We start from the raw sequence: 17142 nt of genomic DNA on the forward strand, positions 1-17142 counted from the left end.
CGCACGACGGGAAGCGCGCGCGCGCCCGACGACCCCGAGCCGGCCAGGCGCGCGCTCGCGCGCAGGCTCCGCCCCTCTGGCCCCGCCCACAGGTGAGCCCGCGTGGTGCCGGAGCCGAGTGGCCTGGCTGAGCGGCGGCGGAGTGAGTGTACCTGGGCCAGACCGGAGGGAGCCTCCGCCCGCGGCCGTGAGCTCCTCCAGCGTTGTTACTGGAGCGCCTACCGTGTGCCAGGCTCTGTTCTGGGCGCGGGGGACCCCGCGGTCCGCAGGAAGCTTACACTCTAGCGCAGTACATTGAGGGGGACGGTGCCTTTAGCCTCGTGTCCCCCCCTCCCGGCCGTTCAGCGCTGTATCTGGCGGCGGGAGCTTAATGCCTGCAGTGAAGCTTCTCCGTAAGTACATTTAATTTTGGCAAATTCAACTCTTTATTGGGCCTTTTTAATGAATTCAAATATATAATTATATTGTGTATGTGTATTAATTACTGTACGGTTATAAATTTTCCTTATCTATCAGCCTATTGTACTTGTTAGTATATGTATGAACTATTTCAGAGATTTATCAAGAATGGGTTTTCCCACGTTTCTCCTCTTATTTTAGAACTGGGCGCCCTCTTCTTCCTCCAGCCCTGTGTAAGGCCTCTGTACAAAGTTGTCGCTTGCCACGGAGTGGGCTAGCACTCCCGGTCTTTCACCATCTTCACGATCATTGGTATGTTTGAGTCCATTGTTGGCAGCTATCGTACAGTGCCTTCCAACCTAGAGGTCTCCTATTTCCAGGACTATATTGGACAATATTCTGCTGTGATCCATAGGGTTTTCATCGGCTAAGTTTTAGAAGTGCATCACAGGGTCTTTCTTCCAAAGTACGTCTGGTGGACTCGAACTTTCAACCTTTTTGTTAACGGCCAGGCAGGTTAACTGTCTGCACTGTTTAGGGACTCCAGTGTCCATGTAAATGAAGCATTGGTGGTTCGGTGGTCGAATTCTCACCTTCCATGTGGGAGGCACGGGTTCGTCTCTGGCCGATGCACAGCCACCACCCGTCTGTCAGTGGAAGCTTGCATGTTGCTATGATGTTGAACAGGTTTCAGCAGAGCTTCCAGACTAAAATGGACAAGAAAGGCCTGGCAGTCTACTCCCAAAAAATCAGCCAATGAAAACCATAGAGATCACAACAGTGTGATCCACAGCCCATCATGATGATGGTACATGGGGTCACCATGAGTCGGGGCCCAGCTTGAAGACATCTAGCAACAACATGTCCATGTAATATTTGGGACATACTTATACTTTAAAGGAAACCCTGGTGGCATAGTGGTTAAGTGCTATGGCTGGTAACCAGAAGGTCAGCAGTTGAAATCCACCAGGCGCTCCTTGGAAACCCTGTGGGGCAGTTCTACTCTGTCCTGTAGGGTCACTATGACTCGGAATCGACTCGATGGCAGTGGGCTTGGGTTTTTTTTGGAGGGGTTATACTTTAAAAAATGTATTGTTTATCTGAAATTTAAATTTAACTGAGCATCCTGTATTATACCTAGCAACTCTATTCACACTCCTGCCCTTGGGATCTCCTGGCTTCCCCCCAAAACCCATCCTCCTGCATCACTTTAAATATGAACACCTCAACCATCAGGAACTAAAAGCACTGACTTCAAAGTCTCTGCTGCTTTAATGGATCACTTTTATCTGCCAGGAACTGAAGAGGGAAACAAGTGTCATGGATAGAAGAAACCTGGATGAGGGGAGTTGGGGAAATGGAAGGTGTTTCATGAAGCTAAACCCAGCCCTGCTCTCAACTACAAGGTTCCAAAGCCTTGTGGTTGGTCTGTACTAGGGGCTCTCAACCTTGGCTGCTCAAGGGAGCTCAAAAAATATTTGATGTTTGGGTCTGGGGTGTGGGGCACTGGGAATTGTTTCATGTCCCCTGAGGATTCTACTTTGCAGCCAAGGCTGAGAACCAACAACAGTCAAGGGTACTGTTTTCTTGCTGTCTAACAAACCACCCAAATTTATGGCATAAATCACAATTCTGGAGGTTGATAGGGTCAGCTAGGTGATGCCTGCTCAGGATGTCATGGAGCTGCTCAGGCGTAAGTGTGGACTTGAGGTCAGCTGTGTATCTGGGACCTGGGTGGGGACAGTCGGCCAGAACGCCTCCATGTGGCCTTTCTTCATGACCTGAGCTTCCTCACAGCATGGCGGCTGGGTCCCAAAGGTGAGCTTCCCTACAGAGAACCAGGTGGAATGGGCATCGCCTTTTCTCACCTAGCCTAGGAAGTCTTATAGCGTCAGTTCAGCCACAGTCTGTTCGTTAAAAGTGAGCCACTGAGGCCAGACCATATTCAAGGGCTGGGGAATTAGAATTGGTCATATTTTAAAACCACCATATGTGCCATTTGAAAAACAAAAAGTCTCCAGAATCCAGCCCTTCTCTATACTCCTCCAGCTCCAGCCGTCATCCTTGGTTACCTAGAAAAACCCAACACCGGCCTCTCAGCATCTCCCTGCCTCACATCCTCCACCCCCAGTCTGCCCTCCACTATGCTTCCGGCACTTCGAGCTCAGAACGATTCACAGCTTCCCATTGCCCAGAGGGTAAAGGCGAGCACCTCAGCAGGCCTTTGTGTCTCTTGCCCACTCCAGCTATTCAAGCTCAGACTTGGAGCCAGGCTGAAAACAATCAGCTCCTGGCTTACAAGCTTGCCTTCCCTTTGTGGGGAGCACTCCCCCCCCACCTCCTGCTCCTCCTTCTTAAGACCTTACTTAGACCTCCTCTGTGGGAAGTCTTCTCTGAGCTCCTCCAAGAGTGCATCTCTTTACTACATGCAGCTCCTTTCACACATTGTCTTTTAACTTTGTATTGAAGCACAACACACACGCCCCGGAGTGTACAAATCCCAAGTATACAGCTGGATGAATTTTCAGATTGAGCACACCTGTGAAACCAGCTCCCAGCTCAAGATACAACATGTCCAGGACCCCAGAGCCCCTACGTGGCCCTCACTGGTTGCTATCCCTCATCCCTGTCACCATCCGTCTTCCGGCCTCAGTAACCAGTATCCTGACTCCTAACCTTTAGATTAGTTTCACCTGCTTTTAAGCTTGATATAAATGGACTCACCTGGTATGTGCTCATGTATGGATTTTTTTCTTCAGCTTCATGTTAGTTGATACAGTATTTTCATCAGGGCCAGCAACATAATTTGCAGGGCCCAGTGCAAAATGAAAACGTGGGATCCCTTGTTCAGAAATTATTCGGGATTCCAAGAGAGGGTTACCAGAGCATAAATCAGGACCAAGACGTTTCAGAGACTGGAGACTGCATCAGTGTAAGTCCCACGCCGTGAAGCCGCCTGGATTTCCACTGTTTGTTTTCTTGTATGTCTCTTCTTTGGGGGTAGGAGCTGCCTAGGGCACCAAGAACCATCTCAGCTGCTGTGAGCTGAATCTAAAAGAACCAGCACCTCTGCAGGACTTTCACACCCTTCTTGTTCCATTGAGTCAATGCAACAAAATACTACCAGCTCCTGCACTGTGGTCCAAAGGTTGTCACTGGCTGATTTTCAGAAGTAGATGGCCACACCTTTCTTCCTAGTCCATCTTAGTCTGGAAGCTCTCATGAAACCTGTTCGGCATCACAGCAACACACAAACCTCCGCTGACAGACGGGTGGTGGCTGTGCCTGAGGTACACTGACCAGAAGTCAAACCCAGGTCTCCCTGATGGAAGGCGAGAATTCTACCTCTAAGACACCGAACCTCACAGAAGCCCCAGGCTGGGAGGCACACAGTGACCGTATAGGACAGAGTAGAACTGCCCCGTAGGGCTTCCAAGGAGCAGCTGGTAGATTTGAACTGCTGACCTTATGGTTAGCAGCTGTAACTTTTAACCAGTGTGCCACTAGGGCTCCAAGGAATCACTGGGACCAGGGAATGGAAACGTGGTGGCTAAAAAGTGGCGAAACTACCTTTAAGACACACATTGTTTATATAGCCAGTACTGACCCATCCTAAAGAGCTCCCTGATCTTGAAGATAACTTTGCTTATGGAGAAACTGATAAAGCCATTGTAGAAGATGAGTCTGTAGCAAACCCCCAAAGGTTTGTGAAAGCCTCACGCTGTAGCAGATGAGAAACTGTAACACGATCAACTTCAGCTCACCAATGCACAAGCCGAAACCCTATCAGGAGCATGGCTTCTTCTGAAGAAAGTCCATGTTAACATTGGGGACAGTCTATAAGAAGCCTAGGAAAGAGTGGAAGGGTCAATTGGAAAACATACCCACTTGTGACATGGGAGAGGTCTAGAATCTGGCAGACACGAGGGTTCCAGTTTTCTGTTGCAGGCAAGGACACATAGACAGGCCTCAGCTGGCATCACCGGGATTGAATATGCCTCTAGCCTCCTGTCACAGCTCCTGTCCCAGCCAGCAGGACTGTCTGCTGAGAAGGAAATCTTGGAGACCAGGGAGCTTCAAGATAAGAGCTGCCTATCGCTCCCTGGACTGAGCAAAAAGGGCCCTACTTACCCTCACTACCCCCTCCCGTGGGGGACATTGTTGGCTCAGTGGTAGAATTTTCTCTTTCCATGTGGGAGACTCAGGTTGGATTCCCAGCCAGTGTACCTCGTGAACAGCTACCATCCGTCTGTCAGTGAAGGCTTGCGTGTTGCTATGATGTTGAACAGGCTTCAGTGGAGCTTCCAGACTAAGACAGTCTAGGAAGAAAGGCCTGGAGATCTACTTTCAGAAATCGGCCAATGAAAACCCTGTGGATCACAATGGTCCAATGGGGATGGTGCAAGACTGGGCAACATTTCATTCCATTGTCCATGAGTTGGGGGCCAACTTGACAGCAGCTGACAACGACACCCCTCTCCCGAAACCTAAAAAAAAAGGACCACCTTGCCATTGAGTCAATTCTGACTCATGGTGACCCTATAGGACAGAGTAGAACTGCCCTACAGGGTTTCCAAGGAGCGACTGGTAGATTTGAACTGCCAAGCTTTTAGTTAGCAGCCGAGCTCTTAATCACTGCATCACCAGTGCTCCAAGTGCTAGGCAGGGTGATATTCTTGCCCCAACCATGGGGCGTGTTTGTAAAAGTGTGGAATCCTTGATCCCACTTGTGTAAGTATTTCCTGCTCTGGGTCTGGGTACAGTGTAGCCAATGAGCAGAGGTGGGAGCCAGGTGCTTCTTATCCAGGTATCAGCACCAACCACCCCAAAGCTCAATAGCTTAAAAGAACAGTAATTTTTTATTCTTCATGAATGTGTGAGTGGGCTGGGACCCTGTAATAGTCTGTGCGTTTAGTTTGCATTTAATGTAATTGTTTATATGATTGGGTTTAAATCTACCTTCTTGTTTTCTATTCGTTCTACCCGGTCTTTGTTACACTTTTTTTCTCTTATTTTGCCTGCTTTTGGCTTAATTGGGAAACCCTGGTGGTGTAGTGGTTAAGAGCTACAGCTGCTAACCAAAAGGTCGGTGGTTAGAATACACCAGGCACTCCTTGGAAACCCTACAAGGCGGTTCTGCTCTGTCCTATAGGGTCACTGTAAGTCGGAATCAACTCGACGGCAACGGGTTTGGGTTTTTTTTGTTTTAACTTAATTGAGTATTTTTTTAGTACTCCATTTTTTGTCACTATTAGCTTGTCATTTATACCTCTTTTAAATTTTTTGTATAATGTTTTCCATAAGGTTTACAATATGTATCTTTAATTAATCACAGTGTACTCTTAAATAGGAGACCTGGTGGTACAGTGGTTAAGAGCTCAGCTGCCAACCAAAAGGTTGGCAGTTCGAATCCACCAGCCACTCCTTGGAAATCCTGTGGGACAGTTCTACTCTGCCCTATAGGGTCACTATGAGTCAGGATCAACTCAGCGGCAATGGGTTTGGATTTGAGACTCTTCAATAGTATTCGGCAACTTCTTTTATAACATAAGAACCTTACAAAAGTATGCTCCCCACTTCTCTCTCCCCTGTTGTATACTATTGTTATGAATTTTGCTTTTACGTATAATATAGACTCTCAATACATTATACTATTTTTACATTAGGTAGTCAATTATATTTTAAGCAATTAGATTTTAAAAAAAAAAAAAGTCTTACCTTCATTTTATCATTTCTGATGATCTTTATTTCTTTGTGTAGATCCAAGTTTCTGTTTGGTACCATATTCCTTCTGCCTGAAAAACTACCTTTAATATTTCTTGGAATAAAGGTCTACCAGCAATAAGCTCTCTCAGCTTATGTCTGTCTAAAAAAGTCATTATTTCACTTTTATTTTTATAAAATATTTTTAAAAACTATCAACAGTTCATAGATTTGTTTCTGATGATGGGTTGTTTTTTCCTAGCTTTTTGTGCATTTCGTAACTTTTGGTTGAAAATTACGTGTGCTGGCCAGTGAAGACTGAGGAAAACAGTAAGTATGCCTGAATATGAATGAGCACATCCCCTCTTTTTCAGACACACAAAAGCTGAGAGAATCTATTACCCGCAGATCTTCATTACAGGCATCCCTGGGTGCAAATGGTTAACGTTCTTGCCTGCTAACCAAAAGGTTGGCAGGTTGAATCCACCCAGAAGCACCTCAGAAAAAAGGTCTGGCAATCTACTTCTAAAATACCAGCCATTGAAAACCCTATGGAGCACAGTTCTACCCTAACACCCATGGGTCACTATGAGTCAGAGTTGACTCAATGGCAGCTGGTACTTCTGCTAGGGCATTAGTGTGGGGGACCGAGTCAGTCCAGCCAGGAACTGAGCTGGGTTTGGATTTTGTTGTTGCTATGGTTTCTGTCAGTACACCACCGGGTTCAAATTCCTAAAGTGTTACTTTGTGCTTAGGATGGAGGCTGGGCATTGAAGGGTGTTTCTTAATTTTCCTACTTCGCCTTCCGTTTTTGGCCCTCCCTGTGTACCTGCACCTCAGAGGTGGTCTCTTTCCACACTTTTGTCCCTTCCCCTTCAGTAGACAGCTGTTACTTGTTACTTGGTACTCTTAATTCAATGGTTCAACCTCTGGATTAGGCGAACCCTGTGTCCCTGAGTCTGAGAAGTAGGGTTTTCTTCTCCTCTTTCTCATGGCAGCTTGAGGGTCTGAATAGTATTTCTTGCTTTTCCTGCAATAGTGGCCAGTCCTGTCCTCTAGGCCCGCGTGACCGAAGGAGGCCTTCTCTGGTCTCCTCCTCTCCCTCTCATCTTTCCCATGAGCACTGTCTCGAGGCCCGTGGAGACTCCCCTTGAGTCTGCAGCACCCAAAATTTTATTCTCTCACACCAGCCCACACTCAGGGTGTAGCAATTTGTTGAAAATTTTAGCTGCATTATTTTTACCCTCTTGTATGGGCCTGGATTCCCTTTCTCCCATGCTCTCCTATAAGAGAGCTAGTGCTCATGTCCCATCTCTCCTGGAGGTGCCTGTCTTTCTCTAGATTTGAGCCTATTTGGTTTCCCTGAAGCCTCAGCTCTTTGATAGACTCAAGACAAATTACGGTTTTGTAGCTTACCTAGCTTTTTCTTTTGTTAGGGTGGAAACAATGCTGTTTCCTACTTTCTGCATCCTAGTTAGAAGCAAACTTCTCTGTAATATCCATTTTGCCCTTTGAAGGTATTTTTAACATCACGCATTGGTCATTTGGAAAACGTTGGTTCACTAGGTTACATAGAACTCCTGAATGTTGTCAGTTTTATTATACTGTATCAAATATCACAATCTTTAATATCACCACTGGCCTCATCAAAAAAGTCTTTAAATATTGAGACGCTATCAAGGTCATGGTGGTAGCTACAGGTTTTTCCAAAATTCCAATGTTTCACTTGAAAGCTTGAATTTTATCATTGGCAACATATACTGTCAGTTGTTTTCCTTGAAGCGACAAGCTCATTTAGTTCATTTTTGAGAAAATGTGTATTAAATACCCGAGTCTGAATAACCATAGCTTGACGTGTCAGGTCTTTCTCCCAAGCAAAAATAACGTTCCATGAAAAAACGTGGATAGTTCAGCTCGTAACTCAAACAGCCGGACCAGTGCTATACCTCTAATCTGTACTAGGCAGTGGCACCAGACTGTTCCGGGAGTCTTTGTATACTTCTCCAGCACTCACTCACTCACAAAGAAAAAAAGAATTCCACTTTCAATTGAGAATGCCTTTTTAATGAAGCAGTAAAAATTAATTTTATTAAGTCTTAATCCTTGAATACACATCTTTTTAATGTTCTGTGTGATAAACATAGGGAGTCCACATGAAGCAATTTTGCCACATGTTGTCCCGAGGTACCAGCAATTCTGCCCACCATTGATTTTGTACCATTAGTGCAAACACCAGAAAAGTTTGAAAGGCAAATAACATCTTAGTATTATTGTGAAAATAGCTTTGATCTCACAGACTGCTGTAAAGAATCTCAAGGACCACACTTTGAGAATTCTATAATAGGGCTTGCTGTAGTGCCTGTCACAGAGTGGGAATCTGATAAATAATTATTGAAAAATAAATGAATCAATCAATTTTTTTTTCCCCCCAAAATAAGCATAGGTCTCTTTTATGGGAAAGGAGGCCACTGCTCTCAGGAACAAAAAAACCTTGATCCAATGTGCAGTTCCCTGTTGAATGCATGTCATGGACCAAATTTGTATGTCTAGGAATCTATCCCCAGACCCTTTCCTTGTTAATAAACCTCACGACTCCTGTCTCCCTGCTCCCTCCAAACTGGAGTTGGAATATGACCCAAGCCTGGCTACTTAGCACAGTTCCTGCCATGTGGAGGGTCAGAGAACAAGAACTGGAAAACAGACTTTGCAGTTCGCAGGAGCCAAGGGTTCCCACATCCGATGACCATTGGAATCACCTGGGAGCTTTCTTTTTCCCTATGGAAGTTCTCAGACAAATAAAAAGGTAGAACAGCTTAATGAACTCCCACATGTCCATTACCGAGCTTCAACAATGACCGACTCATGGCCAAATTTATTTCATCTCTTCCCCCACCTATTGCCTTCTCCCCTAATTATTTTGAATCAAAACCCTTACATGATATCATTGCATGCACATATATTTCTGTAAGTATCTCGGAAAGATAAGGACTATCTTAACTATCTAGTGCTGCTATGACAGAAATACTACAAGTGGCTGGCTTTAATGAACGGAAATTTATTTTCTTACAGTTTAGGAGACAAGAATTTTGAATTCAGGGCACCAGCTCTAGGTGAAGGCTCTCTCTCTGTCTACTCGGGGGAAGGTCATTGTCTCCTTTCAGCTTCTATTCCTAGGTTACTTGGTGATCATGTGACATTTGTCTTCCTCACCTTTTCTGCTTGTTTAATCTGCTCTTTTAGATTCAAAGGAGATCGATTTAAGACACACCCTACACGAATAGTGCCTCATTAACATAACAAAGAAACCCCATTCCCAAGTGGGATTATAATCACAGGTGTCCAACCATCCATCAGTTGCCCTCTAGTCCATTCCCACTCATAGGGACGCTATAGGACAGAGTGGAACTGCCCCATAAGGCTGGTGGATTCGAACTGTTGACCTTTTGATTAGCAGCTGTAGCTCTTAACCACTGCACCACCAGGGTATGGGGGGACACAATTCAATCCATAATAAAGACCCTTTGTAAAACCATAACTACAATACCATTATCTCTTCTAAGAAAAAGTAGTCATAGTAATTTTCTAATAGCAATATCCAGTCAAGGTTCAAATTTTGTGGAGCTTAAAAAAAAGTTCTTGGGCCCCTCTCCAAGCTTGATGAGCAATGATCTCTGTGTTCCAACAAGCCCACCAGGTTGCTCTTCCACGGCCTGGGTTGGAAAATGCACTGGGTCTCGATCTCCTAAAATCAAAACAAAACCAAGCCCGGTGCTGTTGAGTCGATTTCAACTCACAGTAACCCTAGAGGACAGAGTAGAACTGCCCCATAGGGTTTCCAAGGAACAGTTCGCAAATTCAAACTGCCGACCTTTTGGTTAGCAGCTATCTCTTAACCACTGTGCCACCAGGGCTCCGACCTTCCTAAAGGGGCAAGTATTTCTCTGCTCTTCTCCCTGGTAGACGTGCAGCAGCTCCAGCTGGACATATCCCGAGTAGTGGGGACCCTCCATTTGCTGGCAGACACCAGGGTAGGAAATGCCTTCCTTTAAAAGGGCTCATTCCTAATAGAGGGAAACTTGAATGTATTTCTCTTTGAAATAAATGAGAATTCAAACATTTCAGGTCAGGCTAAAGCATCCTTAGACCGCAGCCCCTAGTAGTGATCCCAGCCCCCAACCCCAAAGGAACCATACTTACTATTTTTCTGTGCTTTGAACATTTTTCCTTAATTAATACCCCACATTTGTCTCCCTGGAGATCCTGGACTTCTGAAATCTGTTCCCCCTGCTCCTTAATTGCCCTGCCAGAATTTGAAGATGGCTCTTGTGGCCTCGCAAGTGTTTTCTTCTCCAGCCTGGTGTCTCCCCTCTTTCCCCTGGCTGTGTCAATGCCACAGTCCTGTTCAGGCCCACCTCTCTGTTCCCTGGATTCTTTTCCCCAAGGCTGCAGACATGTATCCCTGAGTCCTAAGCCCTGTTCAGCTGTCCACATGAGGTCCTCCATCAGCTTGGTCCCCCAGGTGATGAAAGTGCTGAGAGGCAGAGGAGAAAATATACTCTCTTCACATAGAGAGGGAGAGAAGACATCTGGCCCATGAAATCCATTCCTTTGCTTTTTCCAGGGGACTTCCCAGGCAGAGCTCTGTCCTGGGTAGGTGGGAGAGGGCCAGAGTGAGAGCAGCCTTGAAGAGCGTTCCTGCTGAGCAGGAGAAGCTGGAAGCTGGTCCAGAAAGAAGATCAGGATCTGGAGGTGTGAGAAGGGACCAGCAAAGTGCTGGACACATACATGCCCACACACCACAGTTCAGTGGGCAGCCCTGAAGCTAGTCTGCTTATGGGTTGAAGGAAGAAAAGGGCAAGGCACCACTTCTCTTCATTTCTGCACCCAGTCTCACTAGCTAAAGACTAGTGGGCCATTAGCTCAGTAACAGAATGAATGACCACTAACAAGGAGAAAGACCTACTCTCTTAGTTATCTAGTGCTGCTATAACAGAAATACCACAAGTGGATGGTTTTAACAGAGAAATTTATCGTCTCACAGTCTAGGAGGCTAGAAGTCTGAATTCAGGGCGCCATCTCTAGGGGAAGGCCTGCTCTCTCTCTCTCGACTCTGGAGGAAGGTCCTTGCATCAATCCTCCTTTGGTCTAGAAGCTTCTCAGCACGGGGACCCCAGGTCCAAAGGACACACTCTGCTCCTGGCACTATTTTCTTAGTGGTAGGAGGTCCCCCTGTTTCTCTGCTCGCTTCTCTTTTATAGCTCAAAAGAGATTGACTCAAGATACAGTCTAATCTTGTGGATGGAGTCCTACCTCATAAACATAACTGCCTCTAATTCTGCCTCTGTAACATCACACCCATTGCCGACCAGTCAATTCCAACTCATAGAGGTAGGATTTACAACACATAGGGAAAAAATCGCTTCAGATGACAGAATGGTAGACAATCACACAATACCGGGAATTACAGCCTAGCCAAGTTGACACATATTTTGGGGGACACAATTCAACCCATAACACCCACCCAAGTGAGTTAGTGCCAAACTGCCAAACTTCCCTTGTGCCCTACAACCTTAGGCCCCAGGTTGAGGCCCCCCAATACTCCCCACCCCAAATTGCCCTTGGGCCAGGATGTGACAGGAGCACAGAGAAGTGGCTGCGAAATGCTCTGCTGCCTGTCTTTGTCCCCAGGGTCTTTGCTGTGGAGGAGAGAAGGGCCTCTGCCTCCAAGCCAGAAATGTAAAGGGAGAAGGAAGGGCTTTCCTCAACTAGAAGGTTTCCACGAGGAGTGAGGTAGGATGAAGAGAGGCCTCTAATTCTGCAAGACTGAGGTCTGTGCCCCGCTTCCCGGCAGCACCCCAGGAAAGTGGTTACCTCAGCAAGGATGGCTGCCTGGGAGTCTGGGTGGCCACACATCACCTCAGTGCCCAGCTGGGAGGGAAGTCCCAGTAGCACCATGTCCTGTGAACTCCTGAGCAGAGGTCAGAGGCCTTTGGCCCCAGGAAGAGCCCTGAAGGTGAGTCCCCAGGTTGTCTCCTTCCCACTAAAAAACCAACCCACTAGCCTGGCAGAATCAGGGGCTGAGACAGAAACTGGGTTCTGGAGAACAAGGTTCGTCCTCTGTCTTGCTCTCAGAGTTTGAGGCCTGAGAGACTAAGTACCAGCCAGGTGTGGAACCAGGTTAGGGAACTCTCCAGCAAGCATTTTCCCACAACATTAAAACGATTTTCTTCATCCAAAAGTAAAGCAAGGAGGAGCCTGTCAATGAAAGAGACTTAATGGGCATATTAAAAACAAAACAAGAAGCACATGAAAAAAGGCTTATCATTATTAGTTACTTTTTTTGTTGTTGTTGTCGTTAGGTGCCATCGAGTAGATTCTGAATCATTGCAACACCATGTGACAGAGTAGAACTGCCCCATAGAGTTTTCTAGGCTGTAGTCTTTGTAAGAGCAAACTGCCAGGTCTTTCTCCTACAGAGCCACTGGGTGGGTTCAAACCACCAACCTTTAGGTTACCAACCTTGGGCTTAACCATTTAGCCACGAGGGCTCCTCTACTAGTTGTTAAGGAAATGTAAATTAAAACCACAATGCTATACCGCTATAGTGTTTCATTCTGTTGTACATAGATAGGGTTCTATGAGTCAGAATTGACTCGACGGCACCTAACAATCGCAACGTACCACCACACAACTATTAGAACGACAGGGATGCACAGCAACTGGGATTGTCACACCTTGTTGGGGGGGGGCATGCAAACTGGTACACTCCCTTTGGAAAATAGTTTGGCAGCTTCCTATGAAGTTAAATATACTTACCATATGACCCATCCACACCACTAGGTATTTACCCAAGTGAAACGAAAACTTATGCTTACCTTAAAAACCTGTATATGAATGTTTATAGTGACTTTGTTCATAATCACCAAATATGGAAAACCACCGAAATGCTCCTTAGTGGGGAATGGATTAAAAAACTGAGGAATGCCCATATACTGGAATACTACTCAGCAATAAAAAGGAACTAACCATTGACAGACACATTATGGATGAATCAGAGATGCATTCTGCTAAATGAAAGAAGCCAGACTCAAAAGGCTGCACACAGTCTAAGACCATTTACGTGACTTTCTGGAAAAGGCAAAACTACAAAGACAGAAAACAAATCAGTGGTGGCCAGGGGCTGCGTATGGGAAGAGGCTGACTACAAAGGGCCACGGGGAATTTTGGGGAATGATGGAACTGTTGTATACTTTGGTTGTAGTTGTGATTACAAAAATGAATTTCACAATAAAAATAGTAAATCATACCTGTATGAAATTATACCTTAACAGAAAAAAAAAAAAAAGCAAAACTATGTATAGTATCTAGGAATGCATACTAGCTGTCATCAAGTCAGCTCCAACTCACGGAGACCCCATGTGTGTCAGAGTAGAACTGTGCTCCATAAGGTTTTTAGTGGTTCATTTTTCAGAAGTAGATTGCCAGGCCTTTCTTCCAAGCTGCCTCTGGGTGGGCTCAAACCTCCAAACCTGGTTAGCAATTAACCTTTTGCACCACTCAGAGACTCTAGGAATGCATGCATGTGTGCTAAAATTATTTTTTTAAACCAGGAAATAATTAAATTCCCGAGAGCATGGCCACTGGATACCCTTTTAGCTCAGTAATAAAGTCACTTCCGAGGTTCACCCTTCAGCCAAAGATTAGACAGGCCTATAAAACAAAACAAGACTAAAAGGGCACGCCAGCCCAGGAGCAAAAACGAGAAGGCAGGAGGGAACAGGAAAGCTGGTAATAGGGAACCCAAGGTCAAGAATAGAGAGTGTTGCCAAGTCGTGGTGTTTTTAACCAATGTCATAAAACAATATGTGTACTGTTTAATGAGAAGCTACTTTGTTCTGTAAATCTTCATCTGAAGTTCAATAAAAAAAAAAAAAATACCATGAAAGTCAGGGTAGTAGTTAATTTTAAGGGGTGGGTAGCTTTATGATTGGGACATGGAGGGTTCCTGGGGAGACCAGCAAAAATCTCTTTCTCTACCTGAGTGTTGGCTACAGAGGTGTTTGCCTCCTAATAATTCACTAAGCTATCCATTTTTAGTATGTAGTTTTCTGTATCTCTGCTATATTTAAAACAAAGATAGTTGAAGAGAATTTATGGACGGAATTATTTTTAGGTTTTTTAAATGGGAAAATGGTATTGTGGTTATGTTTTTTAAAAGAGTCCTTGCCTTTTAGAGACGCAGATTGAAATATTTATAGGTGGGATGGTGTGCTGCCTGGAATTTGCTTCAGAATAATACAGGAGGAGGACCAGGTACCGTAGAGATGAGCAGAACTGGCCATGAATTTATTACAGCTGAAGCTGGGGGGTGGCCACAGGGTTAGACTCTTCTGTCTACTGGTGTGTGTGTTTACATTTTCTACAAAGAGGAAGTCCGGGGGCGGGGGGAAGAATCAACAGTTGCAGTACGTGTCTAGCTCTACACCACGAAGCTCAGGAGATATGCCAGATGGAGAGAGAGGTCTGACTGCCCTTAGGAAAATGTTTTAAAAAAAAAAAACCAGGAGCTTTCAGAGTAGACTGGTCCTAAAGTGCTGCCTGAAAAAAGAGCTTAAATTCCCCCGAAGTATATACCCTCAGCCTCCTTCCCAAGTTATTACCAGTATACTCCAGTCCTCTGTGGGGCAGCTGCTCAGCCTCATATTGGGGTTTAATGCGTTCTGTCACCAAGTGCTGGAATTGATGCATCAATCTTCCTCCTGCGGAACTTACTATTTTTTTTTCCTTTACTTACAGTGATTATTTCATTGATAATAATCATACCCAAAAATTATTTCACTCAGGTATAGAAACATGCCAACAACAGGTATAGAGAAAGCAAAACTGACCAGATTATTTATGCTTCCTTTCACAGATCTGGAAACCTGGTGGCATAGAGGTTAAGAGATACGGCTACTAACCGAAAGGTCACAGTTCAAATCTGCCAGGCGCTCCTTGGAAACCCTATGGGGCAGTTCTACTCTGTCCTATAGGGTTGCTTTGAGTCTGACTCAGTGGGAACGGATTTTTTTTGGTTTTCACAGATCTATAAGTGATGCTCTCACCTTTTTCTGGTTTGTCTTTCTCCTTTCATTCCCTCCTCAGTGATACAAGTGGCCAGGGGATGCCGCTGCTCGTTGTTCACATACAAAGCAGGACTCCAGGGTCATAGCCATCTATTCTCTGGAGGAAATGGTATCAATGTTCTCTTTTGCATCTGCATATATTATTGCCCTCATGGCCCTCTGAGCCCTAAAGGTCTCATGGTCTACCCTCCCTGTAAATGTACGCTGGGCATTGTAGAAACTTATACATACATCATCCTCGTGTAGGAACAATCTCAGGGACGGGAGAATTACTTTCCCTAGCTTCTCTGTAATCCCTCAGACTGTGCTAGGCCTTGGCTGAGGGGCTGGCGCCCAGCACGGACACAGGCAAACAGATCCTCAAGCAGCCCTGGAGGCGCAGGGAGAGGAGAATCCAAGGCAGTAAGTACCCCATTTTACAGACCGCAAAATCAAGCCTCTAAAATTTGAATAACCAGCCAGCCACGTCATTGAGCAACTTTCCTACCTACAGTCAAGTTTCAGGATTTGCACGATTTTTACTCTTTTTAAATTATATAAAACAAAATAATTATATAAGTAGTATATAAAGCACACTGCATGACGCTCTTTCATTATGGCTGTCTTTTTTTTTTTTTAGTTAAAATCTTTTTCTTTCTTTTTTGAATTACAAAATGTTATGGGTTGAATTGTATTCTCTAAAAATGTGTGTCAATTTGGCTAGGCCATGATTCCCAGGATTGTGTGATTGTCCACCATTTTGTCATCCGATGTGATTTTTCTATGTATTGTAAATGCTGTCTCTATGATGTTAATGAGGCGTAATTAGAGGCAGTTATGTTAATGAGTCAGGACTCAATCTACAAGATTAGGTTGTATTTTGAGTCAATCTCTTTTGAGATATAAAAGAGAGAAGTGAGCAGACATGGGGACCTCATACCTCCAAGAAGAAGTATTGGGAGTGTAGCTCGTCCTTTGAACCCAGGGCCCTTGTGCTGAGAAGCTCCTAGACCAGGCAAAGGTTGATGATGAGGACCTCCCCCCAGAGCCGACGGAGAAAGAAGCTTTCCCCTAGAGCTGGAGCCCTGAATTTGGACTTTTAGCCTGCTAGACTGTGAGAGAATAAACTCCTGTTTGTTGAAGTCATCCATTTGTGGTATTTCTGTTACAGCAGCACTAGATGACTAATACACAAAGTAATACATGATCATAAACAAAAAATCAGAAAATACGGTGAAGCAGAAAGAACTTAAGGAAATTCATCATTCCATCTACCTGGGGGACAGGGAACACTGTCATATTATGTAGATTCTTCAATATCCCCTTATTTCATCCATTCATTTATTTAATGAAGCTGTTTCGAGCTATTAATATATGTCAGGTGCTAAGCAGGTGTTAAATATAAAGTCAGCAAAAGGTGGCTCCTGCCTTAAAGAGATCAACCTGGTGGAGACAGAACCAAACAGCAGTTACACTCATACTTTTCCGTGTACACAGGCATTGGGATTCACAGAGGTATTCTTTACAAAAAATGGAATTGCATCATAGATGCTGTTTAACCTAGTTTTGGGCCTAATATATCAAACTAATTTTCATGTCAATAGATTCATTTCAGAACAACAAAAACAAAACAAATTCTAGAACTAAACCTAACGAGAACTGTGCAAAATCTATGAGAAGAAAGACAAATGATTTTTACCGAAAATCATTAAGAACTTCTAAAATTCAAGATATAAATCATATGCCTTGATGCAACAATGCAATGCTATAGAACTATGATTCTCTACAAATTAATCTATATATTTGATGTAATTCACATAGATTTTGTTACGAATTCGTTAATATTCTCAGGTTCTTGGAAGAGTAAATGCCAAGAATAACAACATTTTTTGAAAGAGCAATTGGGAGTGCTTTGCCCACAGATACTAAAATATAG

General features: G+C 44.7%; 1 long non-coding RNA gene across 1 annotated transcript; it reads left to right on the top strand.

Moving 5' to 3' along the window:
• Window positions 1–92: 92 nt before the first annotated feature.
• LOC111752350 (uncharacterized) lies at window positions 93–15008 on the top strand. The gene is made up of 3 exons (XR_002787318.2): window positions 93–711; window positions 6365–6432; window positions 10724–15008. It is a non-coding gene; the product is annotated as an uncharacterized LOC111752350 (long non-coding RNA).
• Window positions 15009–17142: the final 2134 nt, after the last annotated feature.

Source organism: Loxodonta africana, chromosome 21 (assembly GCF_030014295.1).
Source record: "Loxodonta africana isolate mLoxAfr1 chromosome 21, mLoxAfr1.hap2, whole genome shotgun sequence".
Lineage (NCBI taxonomy): Eukaryota > Metazoa > Chordata > Mammalia > Proboscidea > Elephantidae > Loxodonta > Loxodonta africana.